Source organism: Hyperolius riggenbachi, chromosome 10 (assembly GCF_040937935.1).
Source record: "Hyperolius riggenbachi isolate aHypRig1 chromosome 10, aHypRig1.pri, whole genome shotgun sequence".
Taxonomy (NCBI): Eukaryota; Metazoa; Chordata; class Amphibia; order Anura; family Hyperoliidae; genus Hyperolius; species Hyperolius riggenbachi.
The window spans coordinates 266857563-266871864 of record NC_090655.1 but is presented as its reverse complement, the minus strand read 5'-3'; positions in this window follow the sequence as shown (position 1 = coordinate 266871864).

Below are 14302 nucleotides of genomic sequence, written 5' to 3'. Positions count from 1 at the left end.
TCCTAGCATCTAATCCTTAGCTGGAGCTACGTTCCAGATTACCGCCAGGGGGGTTAAGGTGGTTTTTCATATTTGTGGTTTTCTTGCTCTCTTGTATTTTCTTAGTATAAATATGTGTTCAAGTCTATATTATAGGCTTCCTCTGAACAACGACCTCTTTATGCTCTAAACTGTTTCCCCTGGTCCAATCTGGGTTTGCCCCGGTTTATTTTCAGTGCGCTGGCTCTATTTTTGGTTGAGGTGTGCCTTGATTGGCAGCTTTCTGGTAGATGGAGCCTGGCCAGATGCTAAGTCTGGTTGTCATGGCAGCAGCGCTCTTTTAGCACCGCTGTGTGTGATGCACGCACTGTTACTGGCCCATTTCCTCTCAGCTGTGCTCACTGTCTGATGCATGCTGGGAGGATGGGAATCAGGCTACCTGATTGGGTGATGGGTACAATGGAGGCGTGTTCCCTTCTGGCATTTAATGCGCACGATGACTCTCCGACGTTTGAGCCTTATCCCCGCTGTGGAGAGTCGCGGGCCGTGAGGAAGCAACCAGCGGAACAATTGCCGTCTGTGGGGTCTCCGTGGGAGTGAGCCAGTGTGTTGGGTGATGTATATTGCATATACAATGCTATTAGCTGTCATATCCCTTCGCATATACTGCTATTAAAGGACGGTAACAGTAGCTGGTGCCCATGTGTGTGTGATTTGTGAGTTAGTTTATTGTGACACTGAAGGCCCCAGTTTTGGGGGGGTAGACAGGAACGTAGGGGGGGGGGGGGGTCAAGCATACTGTGATAATTTGGAGTACCAAGGAAAAATTCATTATTTCTCAGGGTTCAGCCTTTATAGTTTTAAAATAAAATGTTCTGCTGTGGATAAAAGCCACGTATTTTTATTTGCCCATTTGTCCCAGTTATTGCAGCGTTTAAAATATTTCCCTAGTACAATGTATGGCGCCAATATTTTATTTGGAAATAAAGGTGCATTTTATTCAGTTTTGAATCCATCACTAATTACAAGCCATAATTTTAAAAATTAACTATAATATACCCTCTTGGCATACATATTAAAAAAAAAAGTTCAGTCCCTAAGGTAACTATTTATGTACTTTTTTTTTTTTACATTGAAAAAAAATGTTTTGGGTACTATGGGAGAGTGTAGGAGGGAAGGAGTTAGTTTTAAATGTAATTGTGGGTCTTTTATTAAAATAAATGTATGTAGGTGTAATTTTACTATTTGACCACAAGATGTCCTTGCGCATTACTTTCTGTTGCATACTAAACTGGAAGTAATATGTGGATGTGTAACTTTGGAAGATACAATGATGCAGGCATCTCATCGATGCCGGCGATCATTGATACGGTGGCTTAGATCAATGAATGGGAACTGCGTTCCTATTCACTGATCTCTGGGCTTACAGGGCGGTGACGTGAACGAGCACGGGAGCATGCATATAGTTAGTATATCTACGCCCCGAAGGCTGAGAGGAAGTCTGCCGGGGAGTAGATATACTGTACTGAGGCGCGCAAGTGTTTAGGAATATGATTATTTTCTTTCCAGGTTGTCGGTAGGTGGGTAATTGGTGTTTTACCTAAACAGATCAGTAGGGGGGCGTGAACTGACCAAGCGATGCTACTAACTTCTGCTTTATGGACTGATTGCAGTAATATCCAGTCTACTAAGCAGTAGTCTATATGAGAATAAGTCATATGGACCTGAGAGAGGAACGTATAGTCCTTTTCGTTTCAATGAAGGGAGCGCCAGGAATCAAATCATTCCTTTGCGATAAGACATTTTTTCAAAAGCTAAAGATGTCTTTTTATAGGGAGCTAAGAAGTCTAAATTCGGGTCTACTAACATGTTAATGTCTCCGCATAGGATGAGGTGGCCTTCTACAAGAGGTTTGGGTTTTTTAAGTGTTTTGTTCAGAAAGTGGATTTGTTTTAAAATTGGGGGTATAAACATTTACAATGGTGTAAAAACTTCATTTATATTACAAACAATAATATTGTATCTACCATAAACGTCATTCATCAATTTCTTGACTACAACATTCAAAGAATTATGAGATGCTATGGAGACATCTTATTTCTTTCTCATCTGGGGATCTGTGTGTTGTCTGTAACCATTCCCACAATCCTCCACATACGCAGCTTCTGCAGATATCTTGGCCTGCCAGACCTGAGTTTAACAGCAACTGTGCCTGAGGCCTTCCATTTCCTGATTACATTCCCTGCAGCTGGCACCGACTGTTTAACCCTATGAGATTCATTTTTATAGCCTTCCCATAAACCATGATACAGAATAATCTTTTTTTTCAGATCTTTGGAGAGTTGCTTTAAAGATCTCATGCTGTCACTCTTCAGAGGAGAGTCAGAGAGAAGCACAACTTGTAACTGTCCGCTTTACATACCTTTTCTTATGATAGGACACACGTGTCATTTAAGTTGTAGGCTTAACAATCTATCCCTTATAGTTTGGCGTAGTCAGTAATCAGTGTTGAGCAGTTACTTGCATTCGAATCAGCAACATTACAAGGGTAGCTAAACTTCTGCATGGCAGTATTTTATATTTATTTTCTTACGACTAAATACTGCTTCCCTGAAATCTTTCTTCAGGAAACTCCCCAGTGCACAGAAACTGCTAGGAAATGAAAGGCACTGTTATCTTTGTTGTGGACAGTAGAGGCAATTAGTATGCTGAGAGGGGTTGCCATACTTTGTCATATGACTGGATATTCAGGAAACATGAAGAGATTTGAGCTGAATGCACAAAGTCCAGTAAGATAAGCAGAGAGGGATTTATCTCCCAGCAATGTTACGCTGGACACACACAGGACTGATAGTCAGAGAGATTGGATCGCTGTGACTGTGACGGGATCTTCCAGGGATCTCCTGATTTCTCTACATAATATTAGAGATAGTGTTTCAGATTTATATTGTTACAACCTCACAGAGGAAGATTGGTAACTATTTTACATGATAATACTATAAATATGATGGCAGCAATAGATAAGGTATTAGAAGTCAGATGTATTCCCAGGTCATATTATACTCCAGCACAAATAATGCAGATACACCCCAATGCCTCAGTGCTGCACCCCAAATGTAAATAAAAGCAGATGATTGGATACAGGTGTTTGGGCTGGAGGGGAGATACAGGAATTCTGGGATGGAGAGGGGGACAGGTTATTGTTATGTGTTACAATCTCTACTATAGACAAATGTGGGAAGCTGTTGCTGGAAATGATTCGGTGTTATGTAACAAAATAACTCCTATTAGAATGGAAATCTGATGCCTCTCCAAGTATCTCTCCTGTGATTAAAGCTGCTAATAAAGTTATTCCTCTGGATAATGTGCTGAATATCAGCTATATATTGTTCCCACAGTGTGACGTGATTTGTTTCTCTGCATGGAATGTAAAATGTACTATTACCAGCATCACTCAGCTTTACTGTAACAAATAAATTGCGTTGTTATAATTAATGAGGCAATTCTAAGCTCAGTGTTTGTAGCCGGAGCTCTCTGTAACATTGCAGGTCTGTAGTCTGTCACTGGTGATGGACAATGACATGTAAATAATTCTGAGTTGATGCAAAATTCAACAAACCTTTTTCTGTAATCTGGGATATGATTGGTCCATTTTAAGATGCATACATTTGCATAATCCTGCAGCAACTTGAAATTATTTGCATCTCATTGACCCTCCATATTTGTTTCCTATCATGTATACAGGCATAAGCTGGAGCACATGCTGTTACCATGGGGGCACCCCTCACCTGCTGATAAAAAGGATCTTTAAATAATAAACAGTTCTATTCCAACACAAGCTGCATAATGCTACATATGAAGTCATTGTGTACATCCCAACCAGGAAATGCTTCATTCAGGAAAACACTGTCTAATACTTCTGTGCAAACCCAGAGATCCTCAGTTACATTTACTGCCATAGCCAAGTAAGCTAACCAACCATTCACCAATGTGACCCCTTATCTGGTGACTCCTCTACCTGGTGACATGCCTCTGTGCCATGTGTCAGGCTCAGACCGGACAACTAATGTCAGTTAGGGCATGGCAGGAGGCTGGTGTGGAGCTGCAAGCTGCGGGCATAGTACATAGGCATGCTGCCAGCTAGTGTAGGATTGTCCAGGTAAGGTGTCACACTGATGTCAGTTAGGGCATGACAGGAGGCTGGTGTGGAGCTGCAAGCTCTGGGCATAGTACATAGGCATGCTGCCAGCTAGTGTAGGATTGTCCAGGTAAGGTATCACACTGATGTCAGTTAGGGTATGACAGGAGGCTGGTGTGTAGCTGCAAGCTCCGGGCATAGTACATAGGCATGCTGCCAGCTAGTGTAGGATTGTCCAGGTAAGGTGTCACACTGATGTCAGTCAGGGCATGACAGGAGGCTGGTGTGGAGCTGCAAGCTCTGGGCATAGTACATAGGCATGCTGCCAGCTAGTGTAGGATTGTCCAGGTAAGGTGTCACACTGATGTCAGTCAGGGCATGACAGGAGGCTGGTGTGTAGCTGCAAGCTCCGGGCATAGTACATAGGCATGCTGCCAGCTAGTGTAGGACTGTTCAGGTAAGGTGTCACACTGATGTCAGTTAGGGCATGACAGGAGGCTGGTGTGGAGCTGCAAGCTCCAGGCATAGTACATAGGCATGCTGCCAGCTAGTGTAGGATTGTCCAGGTAAGGTGTCACACTGATGTCAGTTAGGGCATGACAGGAGGCTGCTGTGTAGCTGTAAGCTGCGGGCATAGTACATAGGCATGCTGCTGCTAGTGTAGGACTGTCCAGGTAAGGTGTCACACTGATGTCACTTAGGGCATGGCAGGAGGCTGGTGTGTAGCTGCAAGCTCCGGGCATAGTACATAGGCATGCTGCCAGCTAGTGTAGGATTGTCCAGGTAAGGTGTCACACTGATGTCAGTCAGGGCATGACAGGAGGCTGGTGTGTAGCTGCAAGCTCCGGGCATAGTACATAGGCATGCTGCCAGCTAGTGTAGGATTGTCCAGGTAAGGTGTCACACTGATGTCAGTTAGAGCATGACAGGAGGCTGGTGTGTGGCTGCAAGCTGCGGGCATAGTACATAGGCATGCTGCTGCTAGTGTAGGATTGTCCAGGTAAGGTGTCACACTGATGTCAGTTAGGGCATGACAGGAGGCTGGTGTGTAGCTGCAAGCTGCGGGCATAGTACATAGGCATGCTGCCAGCTAGTGTAGGATTGTCCAGGTAAGGTGTCACACTGATGTCAGTTAGGGCATGACAGGAGGCTGGTGAGTAGCTGCAAGCTCCGGGCATAGTACATAGGCATGCTGCCAGCTAGTGTAGGATTGTCCAGGTAAGGTGTCACACTGATGTCAGTTAGGGCATGGCAGGAGGCTGGTGTGGAGCTGCAAGCTGCGGGCATAGTACATAGGCATGCTGCCAGCTAGTGTAGGATTGTCCAGGTAAGGTGTCACACTGATGTCAGTTAGGGCATGACAGGAGGCTGGTGTGTGGCTGCAAGCTGCGGGCATAGTACATAGGCATGCTGCTGCTAGTGTAGGATTGTCCAGGTAAGGTGTCACACTGATGTCAGTTAGGGCATGGCAGGAGACTGGTGTGGAGCTGCAAGCTCCGGGCACAGTACATAGGCATGCTGCCAGCTAGTGTAGGATTGTCCAGGTAAGGTGTCACACTGATGTCAGTCAGGGCATGACAGGAGGCTGCTGTGTAGCTGCAAGCTCCGGGCATAGTACATAGGCATGCTGCCAGCTAGTGTAGGATTGTCCAGGTAAGGTGTCACACTGATGTGTTGGTTAGCTTACCAATAAGTAACTAGTAATACTTGAATTTTTACAAAGGAGTATAGATAGTCCTTGTATTTATGCAGAGGCAGCTGACAGTGTAACTGTGACTGCTTGTTGTGATATAAACACCCCCCACCCCCCACCCCCGCAACTCCTGTCAGATATGTAGCTGTGGATTGATGTGAGCATCTTTAGTTTTCTCCTATATTATCCTGTCTACTCCTAATCTGCTACAAACATGCTTATATGTCAGTACATGGCTCCCTGTGAGCACCTGTCAGAGCAGCCAGGAGACCTCCGCCGGGTGGAGCAGGGGGTGAAAGGGACATGAAGACATAGGCTTGTTCCCCATTCCAACAGGGCATCTTCCCTTCACCTCCATCCATGGGAGTGTATCAGCTATAGCGAGTGCAGGGCTTGTGGTATGGGAGTGTATCAGTTATAGTGAGTGCAGGGCTTGTGGTATTGGGTGTATCAGCTATAGTGAGTGCATGGCTTGTGGTATGGGAGTGTATCAGCTATAGTGAGTGCAGGGCTTGTGGTATAGGAGTGTATCAGCTATAGTGAGTGCAGGGCTTGTGGTATGGGAGTGTATCAGCTATAGTGAGTGCAGGGCTTGTGGTATAGGAGTGTATCAGCTATAGTGAGTGCAGGGCTTGTGGTATGGAGTGTATCAGCTATAGTGAGTGCAGGGCTTGTGGTATGGGAGTGTATCAGTTATAGTGAGTGCGGGGCTTGTGGTATGGGAGTGTATCACTATAGTGAGTGCAGGGCTTGTGGTATGGGAGTGTATCAGCTATAGTGAGTGCAGGGCTTGTGGTATGGGAGTGTATCAGCTATAGTGAGTGCAGGGCTTGTGGTATAGGAGTGTATCAGCTATAGTGAGTGCAGGGCTTGTGGTATGGGAGTGTATCAGCTATAGTGAGTGCAGGGCTTGTGGTATAGGAGTGTATCAGCTATAGTGAGTGCAGGGCTTGTGGTATGGAGTGTATCAGCTATAGTGAGTGCAGGGCTTGTGGTATGGGAGTGTATCAGTTATAGTGAGTGCGGGGCTTGTGGTATGGGAGTGTATCACTATAGTGAGTGCAGGGCTTGTGGTATGGGAGTGTATCAGCTATAGTGAGTGCAGGGCTTGTGGTATGGGAGTGTATCAGCTATAGTGAGTGCAGGGCTTGTGGTGTGGGAGTGTATCAGCTATAGTGAGTGCAGGGCTTGTGGTATGGCAGTGTATCAGCCATAGTGAGTGCAGGGCTTGTGGTATGAGAGTGTATCAGCTATAGTGAGTGCAGAGCTTGTGGTATAGAAGTGTATCAGCTATAGTGACTGCTGGGCTTGTGGTATAGGAGTGTATCAGCTATAGTGAGTGCAGGGCTTGTGGTATAGGAGTGTATCAGCTATAGCGAGTGCAGGGCTTGTGGTATGAGAATGTATCAGCTATAGTGAGTGCGGGGCTTGTGGTATGGGAGTGTATCAGTTATAGTGAGTGCAGGGCTTGTGGTATGGGAGTGTATCAGCTATAGTGAGTGCAGGGCTTGTGGTATGGGGGTGTATCAGCTATAGTGAGTGCAGGGCTTGTGGTATGGGAGTATATCAGCTATAGTGAGTGCGGGGCTTGTGGTATGGGAGTGTATCAGCTATAGTGAGTGCGGGGCTTGTGGTATGGGAGTCTATCAGCTATAGTGAGTGCAGGGCTTGTGGTATGGGAGTGTATTAGCTATAGTGAGAGCAGGGCTTGCGGTATGGGGAGTGTATCAGCTATAGTGAGTGCAGGGCTTGTGGTATGGGAGTGTATCAGCTATAGTGACTGCTGGGCTTGTGGTATGGGGGTGTATCAGCTATAGTAAGTGCAGGGCATGTGGTAAGGGAGTGTATCTGCTATAGTGAGTGCAGGGCTTGTCATATGGGAGTGTATCAGCTATAGTGAGTGCAGGGCTTGTGGTATGGGAGTGTATCAGCTATAGTGAGTGCAGGTCTTGTGGTGTGGGAGTGTATCAGCTATAGTGAGTGCGGGGCTTGTGGTATGGGAGCGTATCAGCTATAGTGAGTGCAGGGCTTGTGGTATGGGAGTGTATCAGCTATAGTGAGTGCAGGGCTTGTGGTATGGGAGTGTATCAGCTATAGTGAGTGCGGGGCTTGTGGTGTGGGGGTGTATTAGCTATAGTGAGCGCAGGGCTTGTGGTATGGGGTGTATCAGCTTTAGTGAGTGCAGGGCTTGTGGTATGGGAGTGTATCAGCTATAGTGAGTACAGGGATTGTGGTATGGGAGTGTATCGGCTATAGTGAGTGCAGGGCTTGTGGTATGGGAGTGTATCAGCTATAGTGAGTGCAGGGCTTGTGGTATGGGGGGTGTATCAGCTATAGTGAGTGCAGGGCTTGTGGTATGGGGGTGTATCAGCTATAGTGAGTGCAGGGCTTGTGGTATGGGAGTGTATCAGCTATAGTGAGTGCAGGGCTTGTGGTATGGGAGTGTATCAGCTATAGTGAGTGCAGGGCTTGTGGTATGGGGTGTATCAGCTATAGTGAGTGCGGGGCTTGTGGTATGGGGTGTATCAGCTAAAGTGAGTGCAGGGCTTGTGATATGGGGGTGTATCAGCTATAGTGAGCGCGGGGCTTGTGGTATGGGGTGTATCAGCTATAGTGAGTGCAGGGCTTGTGATATGGGGGTGTATCCGCTATAGTAAGTGCGGGGCTTGTGGTATGGGGGTGTATCAGCTATAGTGAGTGCAGAGCTTGTGGTATGGCGGTGTATCAGCTATAGTGAGTGCAGAGCATGTTGTATGGGGGTGCATCAGCTATAGTGAGTACAGGGATTGTGGTATGGAAGTGTATCAGCTACAGTGAGTGCAGGGCTTGTGGTATGGGAGTGTATCAGCTATAGTGAGTGCGGGGCTTGTGGTGTGGGGGTGTATCAGCTATAGTGAATGCAGGGCTTGTGGTATGGGGTGTATCAGCTTTAGTGAGTGCAGGGCTTGTGGTATGGCAGTGTATCAGCTATAGTGAGTGCAGGGCTTGTGGTATGGGGTGTATCAGCTTTAGTGAGTGCAGGGCTTGTGGTATGGGAGTGTATCAGCTATAGTGAGTACAGGGCTTGTGGTATGGGAGTGTATCAGCTATAGTGAGTGCAGGGCTTGTGGTATGAGGGTGCATCAGCTATAGTGAATACAGGGATTGTGGTATGGAAGTGTATCAGCTACAGTGAGTGCAGGGCTTGTGGTATGGGAGTGTATCAGCTATAGTGACTGCGGGACTTGTGGTGTGGGGGTGTGTCAGCTATAGTGAGTGCAGGGCTTGTGGTATGGGGTGTATCAGCTTTAGTGAGTGCAGGGCTTGTGGTATGGGGTGTATCAGCTATAGTGAGTACAGGGCTTGTGGTATGGGGTGTATCAGCTATAGTGAGTACAGGGCTTGTGGTATGGGGTGTATCAGCTATAGTGAGTGCAGGGCTTGTGGTATGGGGGGTGTTAAGCTATAGTGAGTGCAGGGCTTGTGGTATGGGGTGTATCAGCTATAGTGAGTACAGGGCTTGTGGTATGGGAGTGTATCAGCTATAGTGAGTGCAGGGCTTGTGGTATGGGGTGTATCAGCTATAATGAGTGCAGTGCTTGTGGTATGGGGGTGTATCAGCTATAGTGAGTGCAGGGCTTGCAGTATGGCAGTGTATCAGCTATAGTGAGTGCAGGGCTTGTGGTATGGGGTGTGTGTCAGCTATAGTGAGTGCAGGGCTTGTGGTATGGGTGGTGTATCAGCTATAGTGAGTGAAGGGCTTGTGGTATGGGGGTGTATCAGCTATAGTGAGTGCGGGGCTTGTGGTATGGGGTGTATGAGCTATAGTGAGTGCGGGGCTTGTGGTGTGGGAGTGTATCAGCTATAGTGAGTGCGGGGCTTGTGGTATGGGGTGTATCAGCTATAGTGAGTGCGGGGCTTGTGTGATGGGGTGAATCAGCTAGAGTGAGTGCGGGGCTTGTGGTATGGGGTGTATCAGCTATAGTGAGTGCGGGGCTTGTGGTATGGGGTGTATCAGCTATAGTGAGTGCGGGGCTTGTGTGATGGGGTGTATCAGCTAGAGTGAGTGCGGGGTTGTGGTATGGGGGTGTATCAGCTATAGTGAGTGCGGGGCTTGTGGTATGGGGTGTATCAGCTGTAGTGAGTGCGGGGCTTGTGGTATGGGGTGTATCAGCTGTAGTAAGTACGGCGCTTGTGGTATGGGGTATATCAGCTATAGTGAGTGCAGGACCTCTCCTAGTTTCCACCCTCCCTCAGGAGCCCCCAGAGACCTCTTCCCAGCCCCCCACCCTCCCTCAGCATCCAGTCACCTCTCACTGTCCCTATCCTTCCTCAAGAGAGTGCTATAGTGAGTGCAGTGCTTGTGGTATGGGAGTGTATCAGCTATAGTGAGTGCCGGGCTTGTGGTGTGGGAGTGAATCAGCTATAGTGAGGACAGGGCTTGTGGTATGGGGGTGTATCAGCTATAGTGAGGGCAGGGCTTGTGGTATGGGGGTGTATCAGCTATAGTGAGTGCAGGGCTTGTGGTGTGGGAGTGTATCAGCTATAATGAGTGTGAGGCTTGTGGTATGGGGGTGTATCAGCTATAGTGAGTGCAGTGCTTGTGGTATGGGAGTGTATCAGCTATAGTGAGTGCCGGGCTTGTGGTGTGGGAGTGAATCAGCTATAGTGAGGACAGGGCTTGTGGTATGGGGGTGTATCAGCTATAGTGAGGGCAGGGCTTGTGGTATGGGGGTGTATCAGCTATAGTGAGTGCAGGGCTTGTGGTGTGGGAGTGTATCAGCTATAATGAGTGTGAGGCTTGTGGTATGGGGTGTATCAGCTATAGTGAGTGTGGGGCTTGTGGTATGGGGGTGTATCAGCTATAGTGAGTGCAGGGTTTGTGGTAGGGGGTGTATCAGCTATAGTGAGTGCAGGGCTTGTGATATGGGGGTGTATCAGCTATAGTGAGTGCGGAGCGTGTGGTATGGGAGTGTATCAGCTGTAGTGAGTGCAGGGCTTGTGGTATGGGGTGTATCAGCTATAGTGAGTGCGGGGCTTGTGGTATGGGGTTTATCAGCTATAGTGAGTGCGGGCCTTGTGATATGGGGGTGTATCAGCTATAGTGAGTGCAGGGCTTGTGGTACGGGAGTGTATCAGCTATAGTGAGTGCAGGACTTGTGGTATGGGAGTGTATCAGCTATAGTGAGTGCAGGGCTTGTGGTATGAAAAGTGTATCAGCTATAGTGAGTGCAGGGCTTGTGGTATGGGGGTGTATCAGCTATAGTGAGTGCAGGGCTTGTGGTATGGGAGTGTATCAGCTATAGTGAGTGCAGGGCTTGTGGTATGGGAGTGTATCAGCTATAGTAAGTGCAGGGCTTTTTGTATGGGAGTGTATCAGCTATATTGAGTGCAGGGTTTGTGGTATGGAAGGTGTATCGGCTATAGTGAGTGCGGGGCTTGTGGTATGGGAGTGTGTCAGCTATAGTGAGTGCCGGGCTTGTGGTGTGGGAGTGAATCAGCTATAGTGTGGACAGGGCTTGTGGTATGGGGGTGTATCAGCTATAGTGAGGGCAGGGCTTGTGGTATGGGGGTGTATCAGCTATAGTGAGTGCAGGGCTTGTGGTGTGGGAGTGTATCAGCTATAATGAGTGTGAGGCTTGTGGTATGGGGGTGTATCAGCTATAGTGAGTGTGGGGCTTGTGGTATGGGGGTGTATCAGCTATAGTGAGTGCAGTGCTTGTGGTATGGGGTGTATCAGCTATAGTGAGTGCGGGGCTTGTGTGATGGGGTGAATCAGCTAGAGTGAGTGCGGGGCTTGTGGTATGGGGTGTATCAGCTATAGTGAGTGCGGGGCTTGTGGTATGGGGTGTATCAGCTATAGTGAGTGCGGGGCTTGTGTGATGGGGTGTATCAGCTAGAGTGAGTGCGGGGTTGTGGTATGGGGGTGTATCAGCTATAGTGAGTGCGGGGCTTGTGGTATGGGGTGTATCAGCTGTAGTGAGTGCGGGTCTTGTGGTATGGGGTGTATCAGCTGTAGTGAGTACGGCGCTTGTGGTATGGGGTATATCAGCTATAGTGAGTGCAGGACCTCTCCTAGTTTCCACCCTCCCTCAGGAGCCCCCAGAGACCTCTTCCCAGCCCCCCGCCCTCCCTCAGCATCCAGTCACCTCTCACTGTCCCTATCCTTCCTCAAGAGAGTGCTATAGTGAGTGCAGTGCTTGTGGTATGGGAGTGTATCAGCTATAGTGAGTGCCGGGCTTGTGGTGTGGGAGTGAATCAGCTATAGTGAGGACAGGGCTTGTGGTATGGGGGTGTATCAGCTATAGTGAGGGCAGGGCTTGTGGTATGGGGGTGTATCAGCTATAGTGAGTGCAGGGCTTGTGGTGTGGGAGTGTATCAGCTATAATGAGTGTGAGGCTTGTGGTATGGGGGTGTATCAGCTATAGTGAGTGTGGGGCTTGTGGTATGGGGGTGTATCAGCTATAGTGAGTGCAGTGCTTGTGGTATGGGAGTGTATCAGCTATAGTGAGTGCCAGGCTTGTGGTGTGGGAGTGAATCAGCTATAGTGAGGACAGGGCTTGTGGTATGGGGGTGTATCAGCTATAGTGAGGGCAGGGCTTGTGGTATGGGGGTGTATCAGCTATAGTGAGTGCAGGGCTTGTGGTGTGGGAGTGTATCAGCTATAATGAGTGCGAGGCTTGTGGTATGGGGTGTATCAGCTATAGTGAGTGTGGGGCTTGTGGTATGGGGGTGTATCAGCTATAGTGAGTGCAGGGTTTGTGGTAGGGGGTGTATCAGCTATAGTGAGTGCAGGGCTTGTGATATGGGGGTGTATCAGCTATAGTGAGTGCGGAGCGTGTGGTATGGGAGTGTATCAGCTGTAGTGAGTGCAGGGCTTGTGGTATGGGGTGTATCAGCTATAGTGAGTGCGGGGCTTGTGGTATGGGGTTTATCAGCTATAGTGAGTGTGGGCCTTGTGGTATGGGGGTGTATCAGCTATAGTGAGTGCAGGGCTTGTGGTACGGGAGTGTATCAGCTATAGTGAGTGCAGGACTTGTGGTATGGGAGTGTATCAGCTATAGTGAGTGCAGGGCTTGTGGTATGAAAAGTGTATCAGCTATAGTGAGTGCAGGGCTTGTGGTATGGGGGTGTATCAGCTATAGTGAGTGCAGGGCTTGTGGTATGGGAGTGTATCAGCTATAGTGAGTGCAGGGCTTGTGGTATGGGAGTGTATCAGCTATAGTAAGTGCAGGGCTTTTGGTATGGGAGTGTATCAGCTATATTGAGTGCAGGGTTTGTGGTATGGAAGGTGTATCGGCTATAGTGAGTGCGGGGCTTGTGGTATGGGAGTGTGTCAGCTATAGTGAGTGCAGGGCTTGTGGTATGGGGTGTATCAGCTATAGTGAGTGCAGGACCTCTCCTAGTTCCCACCCTCCCTCAGGAGCCCCCAGAGACCTCTTCCCAGCCCCCCACCCTCTCTCAGCATCCAGTCACCTCTCACTGTCCCTATCCTTCCTCAAGAGCTCCAAGGGACCTCTCCCCAGTCCCCCACATTCCCTCAGCATCCAGTGATCTACCCTAGTCCCCACCCTCCCTTGGGAGCCCCCAAGGACTTCTCCCCAGTACCCACCCTCCCTTAGCATCCAGGCACCTCTTCCCAGTCTCCACCCTCCCTCAGGAGCCCCCAGGGACATAGTCAGTCTAATGTCCTACTATATTATTGTGTGTGGGGGGGGGGGGGCTGACCAAAACTTTGCTATGGGGCCCCATGATGTCTAGCTACGCCGCTGATATGAGCTAACTCTAACACGACTAGGTGACGGCGAGGAACGAGCCACCAATGAGCATGCAGTTACTCCAAGCGACACTACCTATAACGAAATGATGCATTGCAAATGAATGTTAAACGTACATATGACTGACTTAAAAAAAATCTCTTTTACAGAATGGCAGCAGGTTTTTTTTGAGCGGGGAGATAAAAATGGGAAACTCCTGGCAAACAGCCCGTAACCCCTCCGAGCAGTCACGTATCCCCGAAGTCAGATGTGACTCTGGTGATATTACAGCAAATCCTCCAGATATTTTAGCACAATTCCACTTATTCTATAAGGACTTATACCCCTCCAAACTTACAGGTGATGATACACAGATCTCTGACCTCCTATTTCTTGAACGCTACCGACACTGTGTGTGTGCGCGCGTGTGTGCCTCCCCCCCCCCCCCCCCCCCCCCCCCCCCACACACACACACACAACAGACTGCAGTTAGCCTACTTACCACAAGATGGCGATCTCCCTTCTCCCAGGTGGAACGCACAGACAGGAAGCAATGAAATCAAAGACAAGAATCGGTGTAACCCACAGTTTTCCTAAAGGTGGCGAGGAGACGCTGCTGGAAGAGGTGATTGTGTGACTCTTGTTATATATTGGGCAGAGCAGGAGCCGAGGTGGACATACTTGTTATATATTGGGCAGGGCAGAGGTCAGGGTGGTCATACTTGTTATATATTGAGCAGAGGTCGGGGTGAACAT